This window comes from Crocodylus siamensis, chromosome 4 (assembly GCF_052110815.1).
Source record: "Crocodylus siamensis isolate JL-2025a chromosome 4, ASM5211081v1, whole genome shotgun sequence".
Taxonomy (NCBI): domain Eukaryota; kingdom Metazoa; phylum Chordata; order Crocodylia; family Crocodylidae; genus Crocodylus; species Crocodylus siamensis.
Genome location: NC_143398.1, coordinates 213970638 through 213985647, shown reverse-complemented (window position 1 = coordinate 213985647; position 15010 = coordinate 213970638). Strand labels below are relative to the sequence as shown.

The following is a 15010-nucleotide window of genomic DNA, read 5'->3' as shown; positions in this document are numbered from 1 at the left end:
AATCAGATTTACAGAAGATGATTCCATTAATTGTCAAATAATGTTATTGGAAACCTCTTTTGTGGGTATTTTTAATACAGAATTCTTTATAGGTTCTTATTACATATCAGCACTTTAAAAGAGACATATATACATTTCATTTAAAAAGTGTGTATTTCTGACAGCCTGGCACAGAGTTGATGCCAGGGTGAAAGAGCAAGAAGGGAGCAGATCTCTGTATCAGGACCACAATATTGTTTTGATATCCTCACACTTACTTTTTGGAGCTGAAACAGACTGTTATGGTAACTAACTACATTTACCTGAAATAGTTGAGAAAAATCGTTAATATTAATTTAGTACAGAGCTCAGTAACTTTATCTTGGTATACAGTACTCTGTGCCACATGTTGTTTCCATTACACTAGCATGACTATCAACTTTGGTGGTGTTATTTTGGATTTACTTACAGAAATTAATTTGAACCTCAGTCTCTTGGAACGCATCATTTTTTAGTATTAAATGACTAAATGATGCCTCAAAATAATGTTTTAAGGCTATATAAAAGTGGACCCAAACAAAAAAAGACAAGAGTTGCATCTGCTTGCACCGCAGCAGACGGTTCAAGAAGTACAGTGACTCAAGGAAAAAAATAACTAAAGTTAAACGCTTACAAGTACAGAAAGAGAGAGGTAAATCTCTCATATACAAAATAAATCTAACAAAATATTCCAGATTGTATTTTATTTCAATGCTGAGTAATTCATGTTAAATATAAAACAGTTCTGTAGACAGTATAAAATGGTAAACTACAAATTACCAGTGCCTAATATTATTGAAGGATATTTTATTTTAATTGTTTATATCTTTGGGGGTTTTTATTTGAATATTTTTTTAAATTGTCCATCAGGTTAAACACTGATTATATGACCAACACCTAAATAGATTTTAAAATATTAAAATATTTAACATCTAAACGCAAGTCAGTCAAGTCTGTATTTAAACATTTTTCAAACAAGTATTAAAAGACCAGGCAACTTCCTTGCTTTAACAAGAAAAAAGATTATATTGGAAATTAAAATAACTGAGAAGTTACTCCTTTAACTACAGGCTTTTACTTCAATGCATATTTATGAAAACATTTACAACTGATAAAAAAATCCCTTGGAAAAGAAACAGAGAAGAAAAGCACCGAATACTCTTGCCTTTTAGAGGAGATGAGAGATATAATATTAAGAGCTTACTGTGGATAGTGGTTTAATCAGGAAGTAGCCATTATCCTTTCGCTACAGAGCAGTGACAGCACTCCAAAACAACAAGCCGGGATATTTTTTCAGTTAAAGAAGAATGAAAGAACACATACTATTGTGCCCCTGTCTGCTGACCCCAAAGGTCACCAGATGTCTGTAATCAAAAGCTATCATGGAAACATAATCCAAGCAAGCATTTACAGTGCTATATTTGTGGAAACATCTAAAATCTAACACAAACCCTCTCTCTCTCTGTTACTCACAAAACATGGCTGTCTTATTCAGAGATTAGCAATTATTGTAATGAGATACTGTCGGAGAGGGTCAAATAGTACTTCCTGCAGTTTACACATCTTGATTTCCTGGTAAACAAACTGAAAGGCAGGTGGAGCACTTAGATCACTAGTAAACACATGCTCACGTGACCATAGCCAACCCAGGTAAAGTATGTGTTTTCAGATGCAACCAACATATAATTGTGCTACCTTAAATCAACGCCATTTCAGAAACAATAAAAAAACTGTGAAACAAAAAGGGAGATCTATTTTTCCAATATTGGGTAAATAGCAATACTGTATTACTTGATTTTTGTTTTTAAACGCAGCTAAAGAAAAAAGAACCATGCAAGTTACCTGAAGTTTAAATACACTCATATAAAAAAAGAAACTGCTGCTGAAGTCCTCTTTAAGTGGGAAAGCAGCTCAGGGCTCAAGATAAAAACTAAACCACAGGACTATTCCAAGAAAAGTATTAAATTAATCAAAATTAAAAAGTTACTCAGTCTAAGGTTTTTATACCAAAACTTACTTTTTCAGAAGAGAAAGGAACCAAAAAATATAGAACTTGAACTTTCTAAAGATATAATGAATCACATTATAAAATATTAGCAACCACAATTAACTCATTGAGAAACCCTGCAGCTAGATAAATATATCAGTTTGCAACCTCTTCAATACAGAGCAAGAAAGCAATTGTGGTCTGATAGCCTGATACTGGTCAGAACTGACACAGATATTGGATTGGTACGTTCTGATGTTGTTTTAAAACATTCAGAATGTTTCCCTTCTCTAGTTAGCTGGAAAAGGGATTGCAAAAGCCTATGGCACAATGGATATTAAAGAATAAAAATAAATTTTTCAGGCATCATTTTATTGACAAATGTGACAGCTGAAGTTTCTGTCTGTTGAGATATAAAACTAAGCCCATGATTTTAGAATTTGTAAATAAAAATAAGATCTCAATAATCATGCTACTAGTAATCTTAGCAAAAATACATTTTAAAGGAACAACTGTGTCTAGTGAAATTGGTTTATTTAAAAATTATATTAAAAATTAACTTTAGACTAAGGCTGCTTGCAGACGTTTAAAAAAAACAAAACAAAAAACACAGCGCTTTATTGGAAGAAGCAGAGAATTACTTCAATCTGACTCTGCAGCATCTGTATAGATTGGGCACTTCAATCAACTAATAGGTGAAAGCACCGAAAAGACCCTACTAACATGCCCGATCTTTACAGATGTTGGGCGAACCAGGTGCAACTAAGGCACTGCCTCTTCTGGGTATTTGCAGGGCTTGACACCGGAACGGGCTGAGTTTCAAGTGCTTTTTTTTTGTTTTGTTTTTTCAAAGTCTGCAAGCAGCCTAAATGTACCAATAGATGGTTGAGAATATTTGCAAAGCCATATTTTTCATAACACACAGGAAGAACTTAATCCCTCCACTACAACTATATTGCTGGAGTCTGTTTTTTGTAATTTAAATAAAGGGGGGAGGAAGAAAGAGAGAGAGAGAGAGACTCTATATGCAGTATCACAATTTCTCAAACAAGGTAAAAATAAACCTTCAAATAGGAAGCCTCTGGCATACGTTACAGTCATGGTACAATTAATGCCTTAATCACACAAACAGTGCAACAGTCAACAAATGGCATCATGAATTGGCAAGCCAGCCACAAAGTTATTCCATAAAATACGTGGAACATCTTTGTGGCTCATTTGCAAGGTGCCCCCCATATGAATGTGACAAGGGGCAGGAGTTAGCATTGGGACCAGAGCAGCACTGATCCCAATGTCAAAAACCAGCTGCTAGGACAGTAGCAAGGTTCCCTGGTGTGGGGAGCACAGCAGCTTCAGTCACTTGTAACCTTGCAACCCCAGTCTGGTGGCCTTTCCAAAGCACTTCAAAAGACTGGGTTGTGGGGAGTTATGCACAGTCTTCAGTCTCACAGGAATGATCCCAGGATGGGGGAGAGACTCCCTGATACCTAGGCCCTGCTGTGACCCCTCCCCCAACCCCAACACTTCTAAAAGCCACACATGCAGCTTGGCTATCCCAGGGCCAGGCAGATAATCCAATGACTGTCAGACCTGGCCCCAACAGCACTGGTCTTGAATTGACCTGAGACTGTCAAAGCTCAGCTGGACCATGCTTTGTCAGACCAGGCCCCAACAGCCCTGGGTCTGGAAACTACTGAAGCCTGGGGACAGCCCTGGGTGGGGGAACAGAGCCACCCCCCTGCCCAATTTGCAGGAAAAGGTTGTGGGCACCTCAGCAATGGTATGATTGGGATCAAAGGAATTTTACACTCCACCCAGAACATCATGCTTCCTGCCACACAGGCCCATCACACCTTAGTTTTAACATCTGCCTGGGACCAAACACTTACACTAAGAAAAGAAGGACTTCAATACAACTCCAGTTATAGTAGTTTACAAATGCCTTTCAAGCAGAGCACAATTCCCACCAAAAATCACTGGGAGTTTGCTACTGACCTCACTAGAAGCTAAATCATGCACTAAGGCTTCTGTGCTAGGCTCCAGGGCCTGACCCTGGAAGTTTTATTAATTCAAGAAGCCCACACTTATAAAAAAGAGTCCCAGTGAATTGAAAGTATCTTGTATGACTCGGGGGATAAAAATCTGTATATTCTATAATAACAGGCAAGTGTATTGAAATAATCCTAAAAATATCAATCACTTGACACTACCCACAGTGTAAAAATGGTTGTCAAGTTTTTCTGCTATGAGATCCAGAACAAAGAAGGACATGGATAAGAATACTGATATCAACACCAAAACAGAAGATTCCATTTTCCAAACACCAATTTCACCCCACTCCCAGCCTTAAAAAACTAACACAAGGGGAAAGGTGGGGGTTATTTCCTGCCTTTACAACTACAGGTCCTTCATCTCCAAACCCCTACCCACCTATAAATTCAATGAACTGGATTGATTAGTTATACTAATTTTATCAAGGCTAAAATCTTTTGCTATAATATTGTCAAAAAACTCCCCTCCAAGAGCAAACCATTCCCAATACCTTAAAGACTTAGAGCATAAGAAATGCCATACTGGGTCATATCAATTATCCTTGTAGCCTAGTATCCTGTCTCTGACAGTGGCAGAAGTGGATGCTGTACAAAGATAGCACAAAACCTGATATCTCCAACTGTTCTGTTACTAGATTCATCAGCCACAAATTTGCCTAGTCCAGTGCCTTCCAATTTTTTCCTCAGCATAACACCGTTTCCTCAGCATGGCTCTTCTCTCCCAAATCACAGGCTCCGCCCCCACGATTCCATCTGCTGATGTTGCAATTCCATTTGGGGTTGCGACCCACAGTTTGGGAACAGCTGGTCTAGTCCCATTTTTATCCTGGCTACGCTATCTGCTTCTACCACCTCCTTCAGCAATTAATTCCACAAGTTAACTACACAGTGGGTACATCTACACATGCAATTAGCACAAACTCCAGTGCAGTTTGCACCAGAGTTTATTGTTCCTGGGCACATAGTTTACATATGCACCTGAGCCTGCAGCATATTATGTTGGGCCAGAGCAGCCCTGGCTGGCAGGAGTCTGGGGTGTTAGTCTGCCAGCCTGGGGCTGCTCCACCCCAACTCAACATGCTGCAGTGGGCTTGGGCATGAGAGTGCTACAGTGTGGGGCTAGCTGGCAGGTACTCATTTTGGTAAGATAAATCCTGTCATCTTGGAATTTGACTACTCAGAATAATTTGTAACCTTAAAATTTCATTGTACACCATTCAAACTGCTGAATAAAATTGGACCCAGCACAGATCCTTGTGAAACTCTCTTGTGCTCTAACTCCAACCTGAGTTAGATTTAACCATATTATTTTTAATAGCTCATAATCCGTGAAAGAACCTTCCCTCCAATCCCATGATAACATAGATTTTTAAAAGTCATTGGTGAGAGTCTTTGTCAAAAGCTTTTTGAAAGTCCAAATATATTACGTCAACTGGATCCCCCTTGCCCATACAGTTTTACCACCCTCAAAGAACTCCAGTAGATGGTAAGTTGCATTGATATACTGTTTTTATAAATACAGAGAAGATGCAATATATTGTAGTGTAAAGAAGTATTCACTACTTACCAAAATTGGCTGTCAGCAATCACATTTGATGGCCCACACAGAGCTGCACACGTAAAGCAGAGCAGTTTACCACCTTCTGCCCCACTATATGCCCACACCCCTTTGTTTTTTTGGTTTACAAAAATATTTCTAAACTAATTTCTGTATAAACATTAATTAAAGTGTCCTCTAACAGTAGAGATTCAAAGCATAAGATGGTAATGTAAATCAAATATTAAAAGAAATATTAAAAAATTAAGATTAAAAAGTCTTATATTGAGCCTTGATGTACAGTGAACACAAAAAAGTTACACAGCTGGGGCTCCTCAGTTAAGAGAGGCAGACACGAGGTCTTCAAAATAAGTTTGCACCAGTAAGCGTTTCCCAGGCCCTCTGGCTTTTCATGAGGGCCAGGGTGGCTAAGGCAAGGGAGAGTGCTGCTCACAAGAGTTGAATCCCCTAATTCAAGATCAATATCATATATTACACCCAAAAGCAAACACCCAACCAGAAAAGAGATCCAAACGTAAGCATGACATTCTCCAACACTAATCAGAAATCAAGCAACTCTGCTAGGATAAGCTTTTCAGGCTGGACTTAACAGCAGCTCTGAGGTTCACTGTAGTACGTAAGATAGAGGTAAAAAGTTATGGGCCATTTCTGTAGCATGACCCACCTGAGAGAAAAATGGCTACACTCTCTGCATCCTCTGTAATCCTGAAGGGGTATTGAGGCCAAGGATTTGCTTTTTGTACAATTCCTTAACCACAAAATCTGCTGCAGAATCCATACCATGCTCCATCTTTCATTTAAATACAAAACAAAATCTTTCCAGCTTCTATTCTTGTCAACATAGCCGCATGACTATAAACAGATTAATACAGCAGCATCTGAGTGTGCACACAGACATCACACAACAGCTCTGAACTGTGAACTTCTCTAGATAAACAGATGAAGGTCTATTAAAACAGAAAGTTAAATGACAATACTTGAAATGTCCGTATTAGAACTTTCACTGCTTATCATTAAGCAGAAATCCAGTTTCCATGCATATTTATGACATTAACCGCGTGGATATATTTTCCTGACAAAGACAGGATGTCTGGATTTTATGTGGTGGAGTACTAGAAGTTTAAACTACTTCTTAACTTGACAACAAGTCATCTCCAGCACAACCCACAAGAGGATGGAAAGGAGTGTGCAGTCTGTGCCAAAAATCTCAAACATCCTCCAAAGCAACCTGGTAACAGCAGGAAGTCCTACTCATTCCCTCAGTGGATCAGAGCCTGCACCCTTCATTATGCTGAGTACCATTTCACTCCACAGGAAATCCTATAATGAAGCCATTCATGAAGTATGCATGTCAGAATCTGGACCCTATTCGGAAAAGGTGGTACATGAAGCAACAGCATGTAACAAAAAAACGATTCCCTTTTGTTGCCTTAGTTTAGCTCCCGCTAGTCCTGAGACAGTTTCTCAGAACCCATTCTTTTAGAACCCATCAGCTGACAAATCTCCTACTGACCATCTACAGATTGTCTAACAATGGAATTTTCTCTCCTTGCCTTGGTCTTAGTGCTAATCAAGAGCTAGTGAAGATTCTTGCAAAAACCAGAAAAAAAGACAGGGCAACCTTCAAAGTGTTTTGCTTCCGAGAAGAGGTCTAGAAAAAACATTCTGACCATTCATGACTGCTTTGCTTTTAGTTGAAAAACCCCAAACCCTTACTCTTTTTAACCTAAATGCATGGATACTTCACTTATTAATTTGATACTTAAGTTAGTACTTCGGAATCAGAAGACACAAGTTTAAAATGACAAATACTGATTAGCAAAAACCACTCAAATTCAATGTTCTTTGCCCACACTGTCTGCATAACTGTACTAAAAAAAGGTGGGAGGGCGGGAAGGAGTGCAAAGATATTTCAGTCCTTACAGAAGGGACCAGAAATTCATAATATTTTTCTACAGGGCATGAATGACACATGCCCCCTGCCTGTGGGGGGCACAGTGACTACCCACAGGCAGTGCCAAAGGCAAGTGGGGAGCTCCTGCAGGCAGCCCATCAGTGTCGTTGTGGGTGGGCCAAGCAGGAAGCTCCCACAAGTGGCTGCAGCACTTGGTGGTGGGGGAATGTAGTGAGCGCTGAGCGGCAGTCGACAACCACCCACAGACACTGCCAGCAGTGTTGGCGGTGGGGGAGGGGGGTAATGAACAACAACTACCCGCAGGTACTGCCAGCAACATCAGCAGTGCTTTTTGCAGAGGATACACTGCAAGTCTCAGGGCGTGCACGTGCACCTCCTATGCATCGCCAATGCTACAGGAATAGGATCAGTGCAAATTCCTCCACAATGCCCTGTAACTACAACCCAGTCTCAAACTCATCAAATAGTCTTCATTCATGTGTGAGGCACCATGCATTTTCATCCATTGCCTACATTTCAGTTATTCTATACAGGTGCATTGATACATTGGTCCATATGATATTGGCACCAATAAAAGGAAAATTGACATTAAAATCAGCAATCAGCTTTCTTTGCCTGATTTGGCCAATTATGTCACTGATAAATGCCATGTGCATGTGCATAGCCACAGCATGCACGTGGCCAGGAATGCGACCTGGCAGCTTGGAGAGTAGCATCTGGCGGGAAAGTCTGCTGGAGGCAAGGAAGGAAAGGGCAAGGGGGGGCATATCGAGGACCCCACAATGATCGAGGGAGTGGGACTGGGGCAGGGGCTGCGCAGCCAGGACAGGGCTGGGCTTGGGACGGAGCCATGGCTCATCCAGGGGGGAAGGAGGGACAGATGGAGCAGCACAGCACAGCATGGAGCAGAGCCAACAGCATGGAGAGCTGCCTCCAGCTGGTAAGTCAGAAGGGGGAGGGAAGGAGTGGGGGAGCAGGTCAATGCCCCCCATGGTGAGGGAGGGGGCAGGGCCTTCCCAGCCGGGGCAGGGAGGAGGGGGAGGAGACATGGGACAGAGCCACAACTCGTGGGGTAGGGGACAGCTCCCGCCACTGCCTACACCCTGGGAGGATGGGGGGGTTGGGGTTGCCTCTGGACCTGCATGGCATGGACAGCAGCTGTGGGGTAGAGCAGGAGGTGGGGCTGCACAGGGCCTTTCTTGCCAGGGGCTGCGCTTGGAGAGGGCTCCAGTGGCATGGGGAAGAGGCTGTAGCCACCCCAGATTTCATCACAGCTCCACTCCCAGCCCTGCACTGCCACCCACCACAGCTCTGGCTGAACACCCCACCTCCAAAGTGCTGGGAAAAGCCAGGGCTGTGCCCAGCAGCAGACAGTGGCACAGGGCTGGGAGTGGAGCTGTGGCAAAATCTGGGGTGGCTGCAGCCTCCTCGCAGCACTGCCGGAGCTCACTCCAAGCCCAGCCCCCAGCATGAAAAGCCCTGTACAGTGCCAGCTGCACCCCGCAGCTGCAGCTTGCCCCACACTGCGCAAGGCCAGGAGGCACACAACCCCTTCCTCCCAGAATGCAAGCAGCAGCAGGAGCTGCCTCCTCCCCATGAGCCGCACCTCCGCCCCGCGCTCCCCCCACCTGCCCTGGCTGGACAGCGTCTGCCTCTGCCTCCTTCCTCACCAGGGGGAACATTAATCTGCCCCCACACCCTTTCCCTCCCCCCTTCCCTTCCACTACAACAGACTTACCACCTGGATGCAGCTGTATCGGATATCAGATTGGTATCGGCTATCAGTATCAGCTCCCAAAATCTCTATCGGTGCACCCCTACAGGCATGTGCCCCCCGGATATGTGCATGGGATAAGGGTAGGCCACCACTGCACACTCGAGGCTGGGGCTGCACTTGGGGCAGGCCATGACAGAGGGGCTTTATGGAGGGAGTCTATAGTGAATTTTAGGGTGGCTGTAGCTCCCCCATAGTTCTCCTAATGCTGCCACTGTCTGCCCCAAGTACAGCCTGGGTCTAGTCCCCCTGCTGGGAAGAGGCCAAAAGCAGCCCCTGGCTCTGAGTGCACAGCCTGCCCTTGCTCTGCACACAGATCCACGGGGCATGTGCCCCCCATGCCTCCCCCAGGTTGTGCGCAGCAACAGAAGTCACCCACCCCTCCCTACTCCCTCCAGACAAGCCATGGTTCTGTCCTGCACCCCACCCCAGCTCAGCTGGGCAGCACCTGCTCCTGTCCCAGCCCCACTTCCTCCCTCACCACAGGGGCCTCAATCTGTGTCACCCTATGCCCCTTCCCCCCACAGACTTGCCAGCCAGACACTGCTCTCCAAGCTGCTGGGCTTCACATCAGCAATTGGATTGGTATCGGCTGATATGGCTGGTTAATAACTGGCCATTTGTATTGGCCCAAAAAAATCTGTTATCAGTGATCCCCTATTATTTTACTACTGAAAATTTTGGTGAAATAAGAATTATGAACTAAGAACATAAAGAAATATTTATATTTAACATTTTAACTTTCCTCCATGAATAACTTGTCAAAGGTGCATGTCCCTCATTTTGCTCCTTTGAACAGGAAAAATTTTCAAATTCATCTAGACCTGAAATTTTGGACTGGAAGCCAGAGACAACAGAAACTGCCATATACAGTACCAATTCTCTGAGTTTCCAAATACCCTAATTGCTGCATATAGCATTTTATAGTAAATTCAAGTCATGCTATGAAAACCTATTTAATACCTAGTTTTTCAATTACATAATGTTGAATATAATTTCACTTGTCTCTTGGACTTGAAAACACAGCTATTTATTTTGAGATTCTTTACTAATATTTCCACAGCCTAAAATGTGCCTTTTATAATATTTTTAGCATTGACTAAGATTTATATGCTCAAATTGACAGCCTTCAGGTTTGCAACCACACCACTTCCCTTTCAAGACAATGGAAACGGGTCTGATTAACAAACAAAATATCTCACTATAGAAACTAAGGTAAATTTTCTTGGTTATTTTGTATTAACAGATAACCTTTAATACACAAAATTAGATACACCCTGAAAGGTTTGAAGAACAAAAGAAATGATGAAGGCTCTGCATAGTCTTTAGAAAAAATATAAAAGACTGAAGAAATCTGTAAATGTATATCCTTTCATTTTTCTAGCAACATAAAATAGACGCACACACAGCCTGTGAGAATACAATATTCATTTTGCTGCAGAAGAACAGACATTGCATAACAATGAGATTTGCTAATGAAATCAGCCATCAACCTGGAATACATATGTATTAAACCAAGACCTCAGTGTCATTTTCTTTTTGCATCGTTTGTTCTTTCTCTCATTTTTCTCGACCTTTCAATATTTTGTCCTCCTTCAGCTTTTACTGCTTCAAGTGCAGCATATTGTATAATATTTTATTAACACTGTAGATTCAACATTTCATTTTACCCCATTTATTTTTTGTTAAATGTAGATGCTAACAACACAGGTTTTATCAGCATTGTTAATGTACCCTTGGAAAAGAAAGGAAAAAAAAAAAATCAATGGGTGCTAAGGAGACAAAGGAGGCTTATTTCTGTGGAAAACTGTAGCAATACATCTAACAAAAATTGTGTCACTTGGAACATAAACCATGTAGAAACTTTCATAACTAGACTAGTGTTTGGCTACCAGTTAATGCAAGGGGGGGGAGGGGACATGAATTTTTGAACTAGCTTTGTACTATCTAATGTTTAAATATAGCCATAGTTGAAAACTATGACATGAATGAAATAGTAATTACATGATTAATTTCTAAAGTCACAGCTTTTAAAAAAAAGTAATTTAAACATTATCTAGAGAGAGCAGATATGCTATGGATTAATTACACACATACCTTTATCTGAAAAGTAGAATTCTAAAAATAAAAATACGAAATGAGATCAATGCATTTTGCAGCTGTAGTCAACTGTAAACAGAAGATCAAAGCATTACAAAAATCTTTAAAAAACTGTTTACATCACAAAGTACAACCACCCATATTTTACTTTTTTGGTATATAATTTACTCCAAACTTCTGTAAAGATGCCTAAATGCCACCTATCTATACCATTGTCTGCCAGATCACACAAACCATGTTTTAACGTAGCTGAAGTGCTACCAACTAATAGTCCACTGTTGATGCAATATTTGTATCAAGTTAGCCTGTTTTATTTTCATTATACCCTAGTATCTGGCATCAAGCAGCATACTGAATACTAACAAAAAGCAGCTAAAATTACAGTACTAATTTAACACACACAAGCATATACTCACATATTCCTCTTGAAACCATCTCCCAACTGAAACTGCTTTGGGTATATAGTCAATTAACTCACAGAATCAGGTTTTCAATACAATAAAGCTGTACACATAACTATCTTGATTTTGGGAATAGGAAAAAAATATATATGTGTGTACTTCATAAATAAAGTTTTGGTTTCATCTTCAACGTATAAACTAGTCACCCTGCAATCCTAGAAAGGAAAATTGCTTTGGCTCTAAAGAAACAGGAAAAACCAGAGGGCATCAAACAAATGTGTTGAAAGATCTGAAAAAAGAAACAAAGGACATTTCTGAATCTTATCTACCAACTCACTCTTTTAGTTGCTAATGAAGACCAATCAAAATAGCAGACACATGACCAAGGCACAACAGTTCAACAATTGAAAGCATTAAAAAAAAATTCTATAAACATACTTCATACACAACTAATACAATCCTTCATTTTTATGCAACAGATACTCCCCTCTTGAAGTCCCCAAAAGTTTTGGGTGTTCACAGAATGCATCATTAAGCCCCAATCTTTCCCTCCATTTTCTTTCTTCCTATTATAGGAATGTAACAGTCTATAAGAAGTTTACTGTTTTATAAAGTCTAACTTGAAATTCCATTAGATGCTGATAAGGTATAGAGTGACTCAGAAGACTCTTTTATCACAAATATTGTTAATCTCACTTCTAAGTATTTCCTCACTGAACTTTAAGATGCATCATATTTCAGGGTGACTGGATTTGAATAGGTATAGCCAGAATTAATTTCAGTAGGCTCACCTTCTGAAGCAAAAAGACTACAACCTTAAGGGGTTGAAAGAGAACATATTCTAATGCAACAACCTTGACCCTGGAAAGCACAGGGTCATTTTTTGCAGTGATGAACAGTGATTGCTTTCTATAATTTTTACAGTTGTCAAGTGGGTTAAAAGTAACACTGGCAGGTTATAGTTGTGAAATGCTTGCACTTTTAATTTTAACAATAACTTATTACTCTGCAGTATAGGTCAACTGTCCAATCGACCATCTTTTACATGTTTTATGCTCTTGAGGCCATATAAGGAATCCACCACCACCAAAAGTACTACCAGAGATCAAGGGTATAATATAATCTTTAGAATATATGAGGGTGCTACAAAAAAATACAAATTCAAACAATTAGCTGAAAAGAAAATTCTAAATTATCCAGTTATCCAGTATGTATAAATTATACAATTCCAGTTTATGCAAATACATGAATGATTAAATATTTATGTTTGCATCTTAAATATATTATATCAAACTTTAGATAACAAGGTAACCAAATCTCATGGTAATGTTAAAGATATTCAGTGTGAAGTTAGGAAACAAAATGTATTATTTTACCAGTTAAAAGAAACTTGAACCCTAATTTTCTGAATAAGGATTCAATCCTACAAGGTTGAAGTTACTACATTTGAAAGAGTTCTAAGAACTCCTCATTTTGTAGGGTTTACAGCCAGAGGTACTAAGGTGTAAAATCTTTACCAGTACAACAAACAATGCATTGCAGAATCCTTGGGTTTTAAGCCACAAAGATAGTAAGGAAAAATGTGAATACACCAATTCTAAAATAATATTCTATATATTTTTTCTGATTAGTGAGAAATGAACTGCATAGCCCAAAATGCTGTATTTTTATTTGAGTTAATTAGTTAGGTACAGGCCTGTTGTATGAACAAAATGGAAACAGTCACACACTGTTCAACATACATTCTTTCTTTATTTCTTGTCTCTTGAGCACTTCACAGGCAAGTTCTGGTAAACAAGCAAAACGTATACAAATTTTAGTAGGTCGTGTGTTTGTACCTTTTAAATGTAATAAAAAAATGTATTGAGATAAAATATTTCTGGCACTTGATCCAGAAATGCAAGCATACTTAAAAAGCTTACTTAAAAAATCTGGGTAATAAAACATGTTTATGTTTCTTTATAATGAAACACCTCAATTTGTACTGAATTATGATGACTACTATTTATCTACTTTTAGCGAATAAAAGTGGAAGACAATTTATTAAAGCACAAGAAAAACTCCTGAACACTAGAAGGTCACAGCCTGTGAGCTGAGCTGCTAGCAAAAACATCTATGATGCTCCAAAGCTGCCATTTTTCTTCCTTGACAAAGACTCCATCTGCCACAGAGCCATTTACAGCCTCAGAGTCAGAATATCAATGATTTCCAACCATTCTGCAAGTCTGCTTTCACCTTGACATCACCTCTGTAATACATCTAAAACAGATGATACATACATCCCCTCTACAAGCTCTAAGCCCATGCTTTATTCAGCTGATAGGCATTTAAGCTATCCTCTAATGTACCATTTTTTATTCTCACTGAATTGTGCAACAATAATTTTAAAACTGCAAATTCACTCTAATTTTTGCTGCTTTGTCTGTTACATTTTTGAGTGGCATTTATACAGCTTCAAAAAAAATGGAAAAAAGCATATCATGTCCTTTCAAATAGTATGAATGAATGCATAAGCCAAAAAAATGCAATACAGAATTATATTTAACATTTTAATGCTGTCACGTTAAAATTGTTTATACACAAATATGTACATTGTTTTGGTTTTGTCTTTAAAATTTAAAAAGAGAGTTCCTCCCTATGGGCCCTATCCTCAGAGTAATTGGTATAGCTTCACTGAAATAAACAGAGTTATAGCTGCCTACACCAGGTATACATCCTTGGACCCATTTACAATACCTACCCTAACCTTGGAATCTTTATCAAAAGAAACTTTGCCTTGCCCCAGTAAGGCCTGAAGGATTGGATCCTCATATAAAAACAGTATCAAAACCAAACAGAAACAGATTTCCCCATCTCAGACATAACATAGTAAACGCACGTCCACTACACCCTCCTGTTATCCACCTGAGTGAATGTATTTCTTGCCAGCAGTTACTTTTTAAAACCCAAAATTCAGTTTCAACCTCATTCTTTTTTTCAGGGGTGTAATCACTGAGCCTGAAAATGCTAGTTTGGACTTCCAGTGAATTACAGGTATATGGGCAGCAATTATATGTCTGAGGGCATGAATCGAGTAGCTAGATGGCCAACTGTTGCCATCTGAACCCTCAATTCATCACTCCAGTGGGTTCAAAAATTTGAGAGCACAGAACTATACAGAATTACATTCAACTTAAAAGACAATTTATGTCTTTATATCTAGGTCG

General features: G+C 39.9%; 1 protein-coding gene across 22 annotated transcripts in view; it reads right to left on the bottom strand.

Annotated features, from left to right (window-relative positions):
* BAZ2B (bromodomain adjacent to zinc finger domain 2B) overlaps positions 1 to 15010 on the bottom strand; it is a 296517-nt gene that overhangs the window by 202372 nt on the left and 79135 nt on the right. The window contains exon 1 of one of the 22 annotated variants that reach the window (XM_090045647.1): positions 1223 to 1465. The exons of the other annotated variants lie outside the window; for them this stretch is intronic. The gene's annotated coding sequence lies outside the window, so the exon portion shown is untranslated. Of the gene's footprint in view, positions 1 to 1222; positions 1466 to 15010 lie in introns of those variants that run through there. 22 annotated transcript variants of the gene reach the window in all.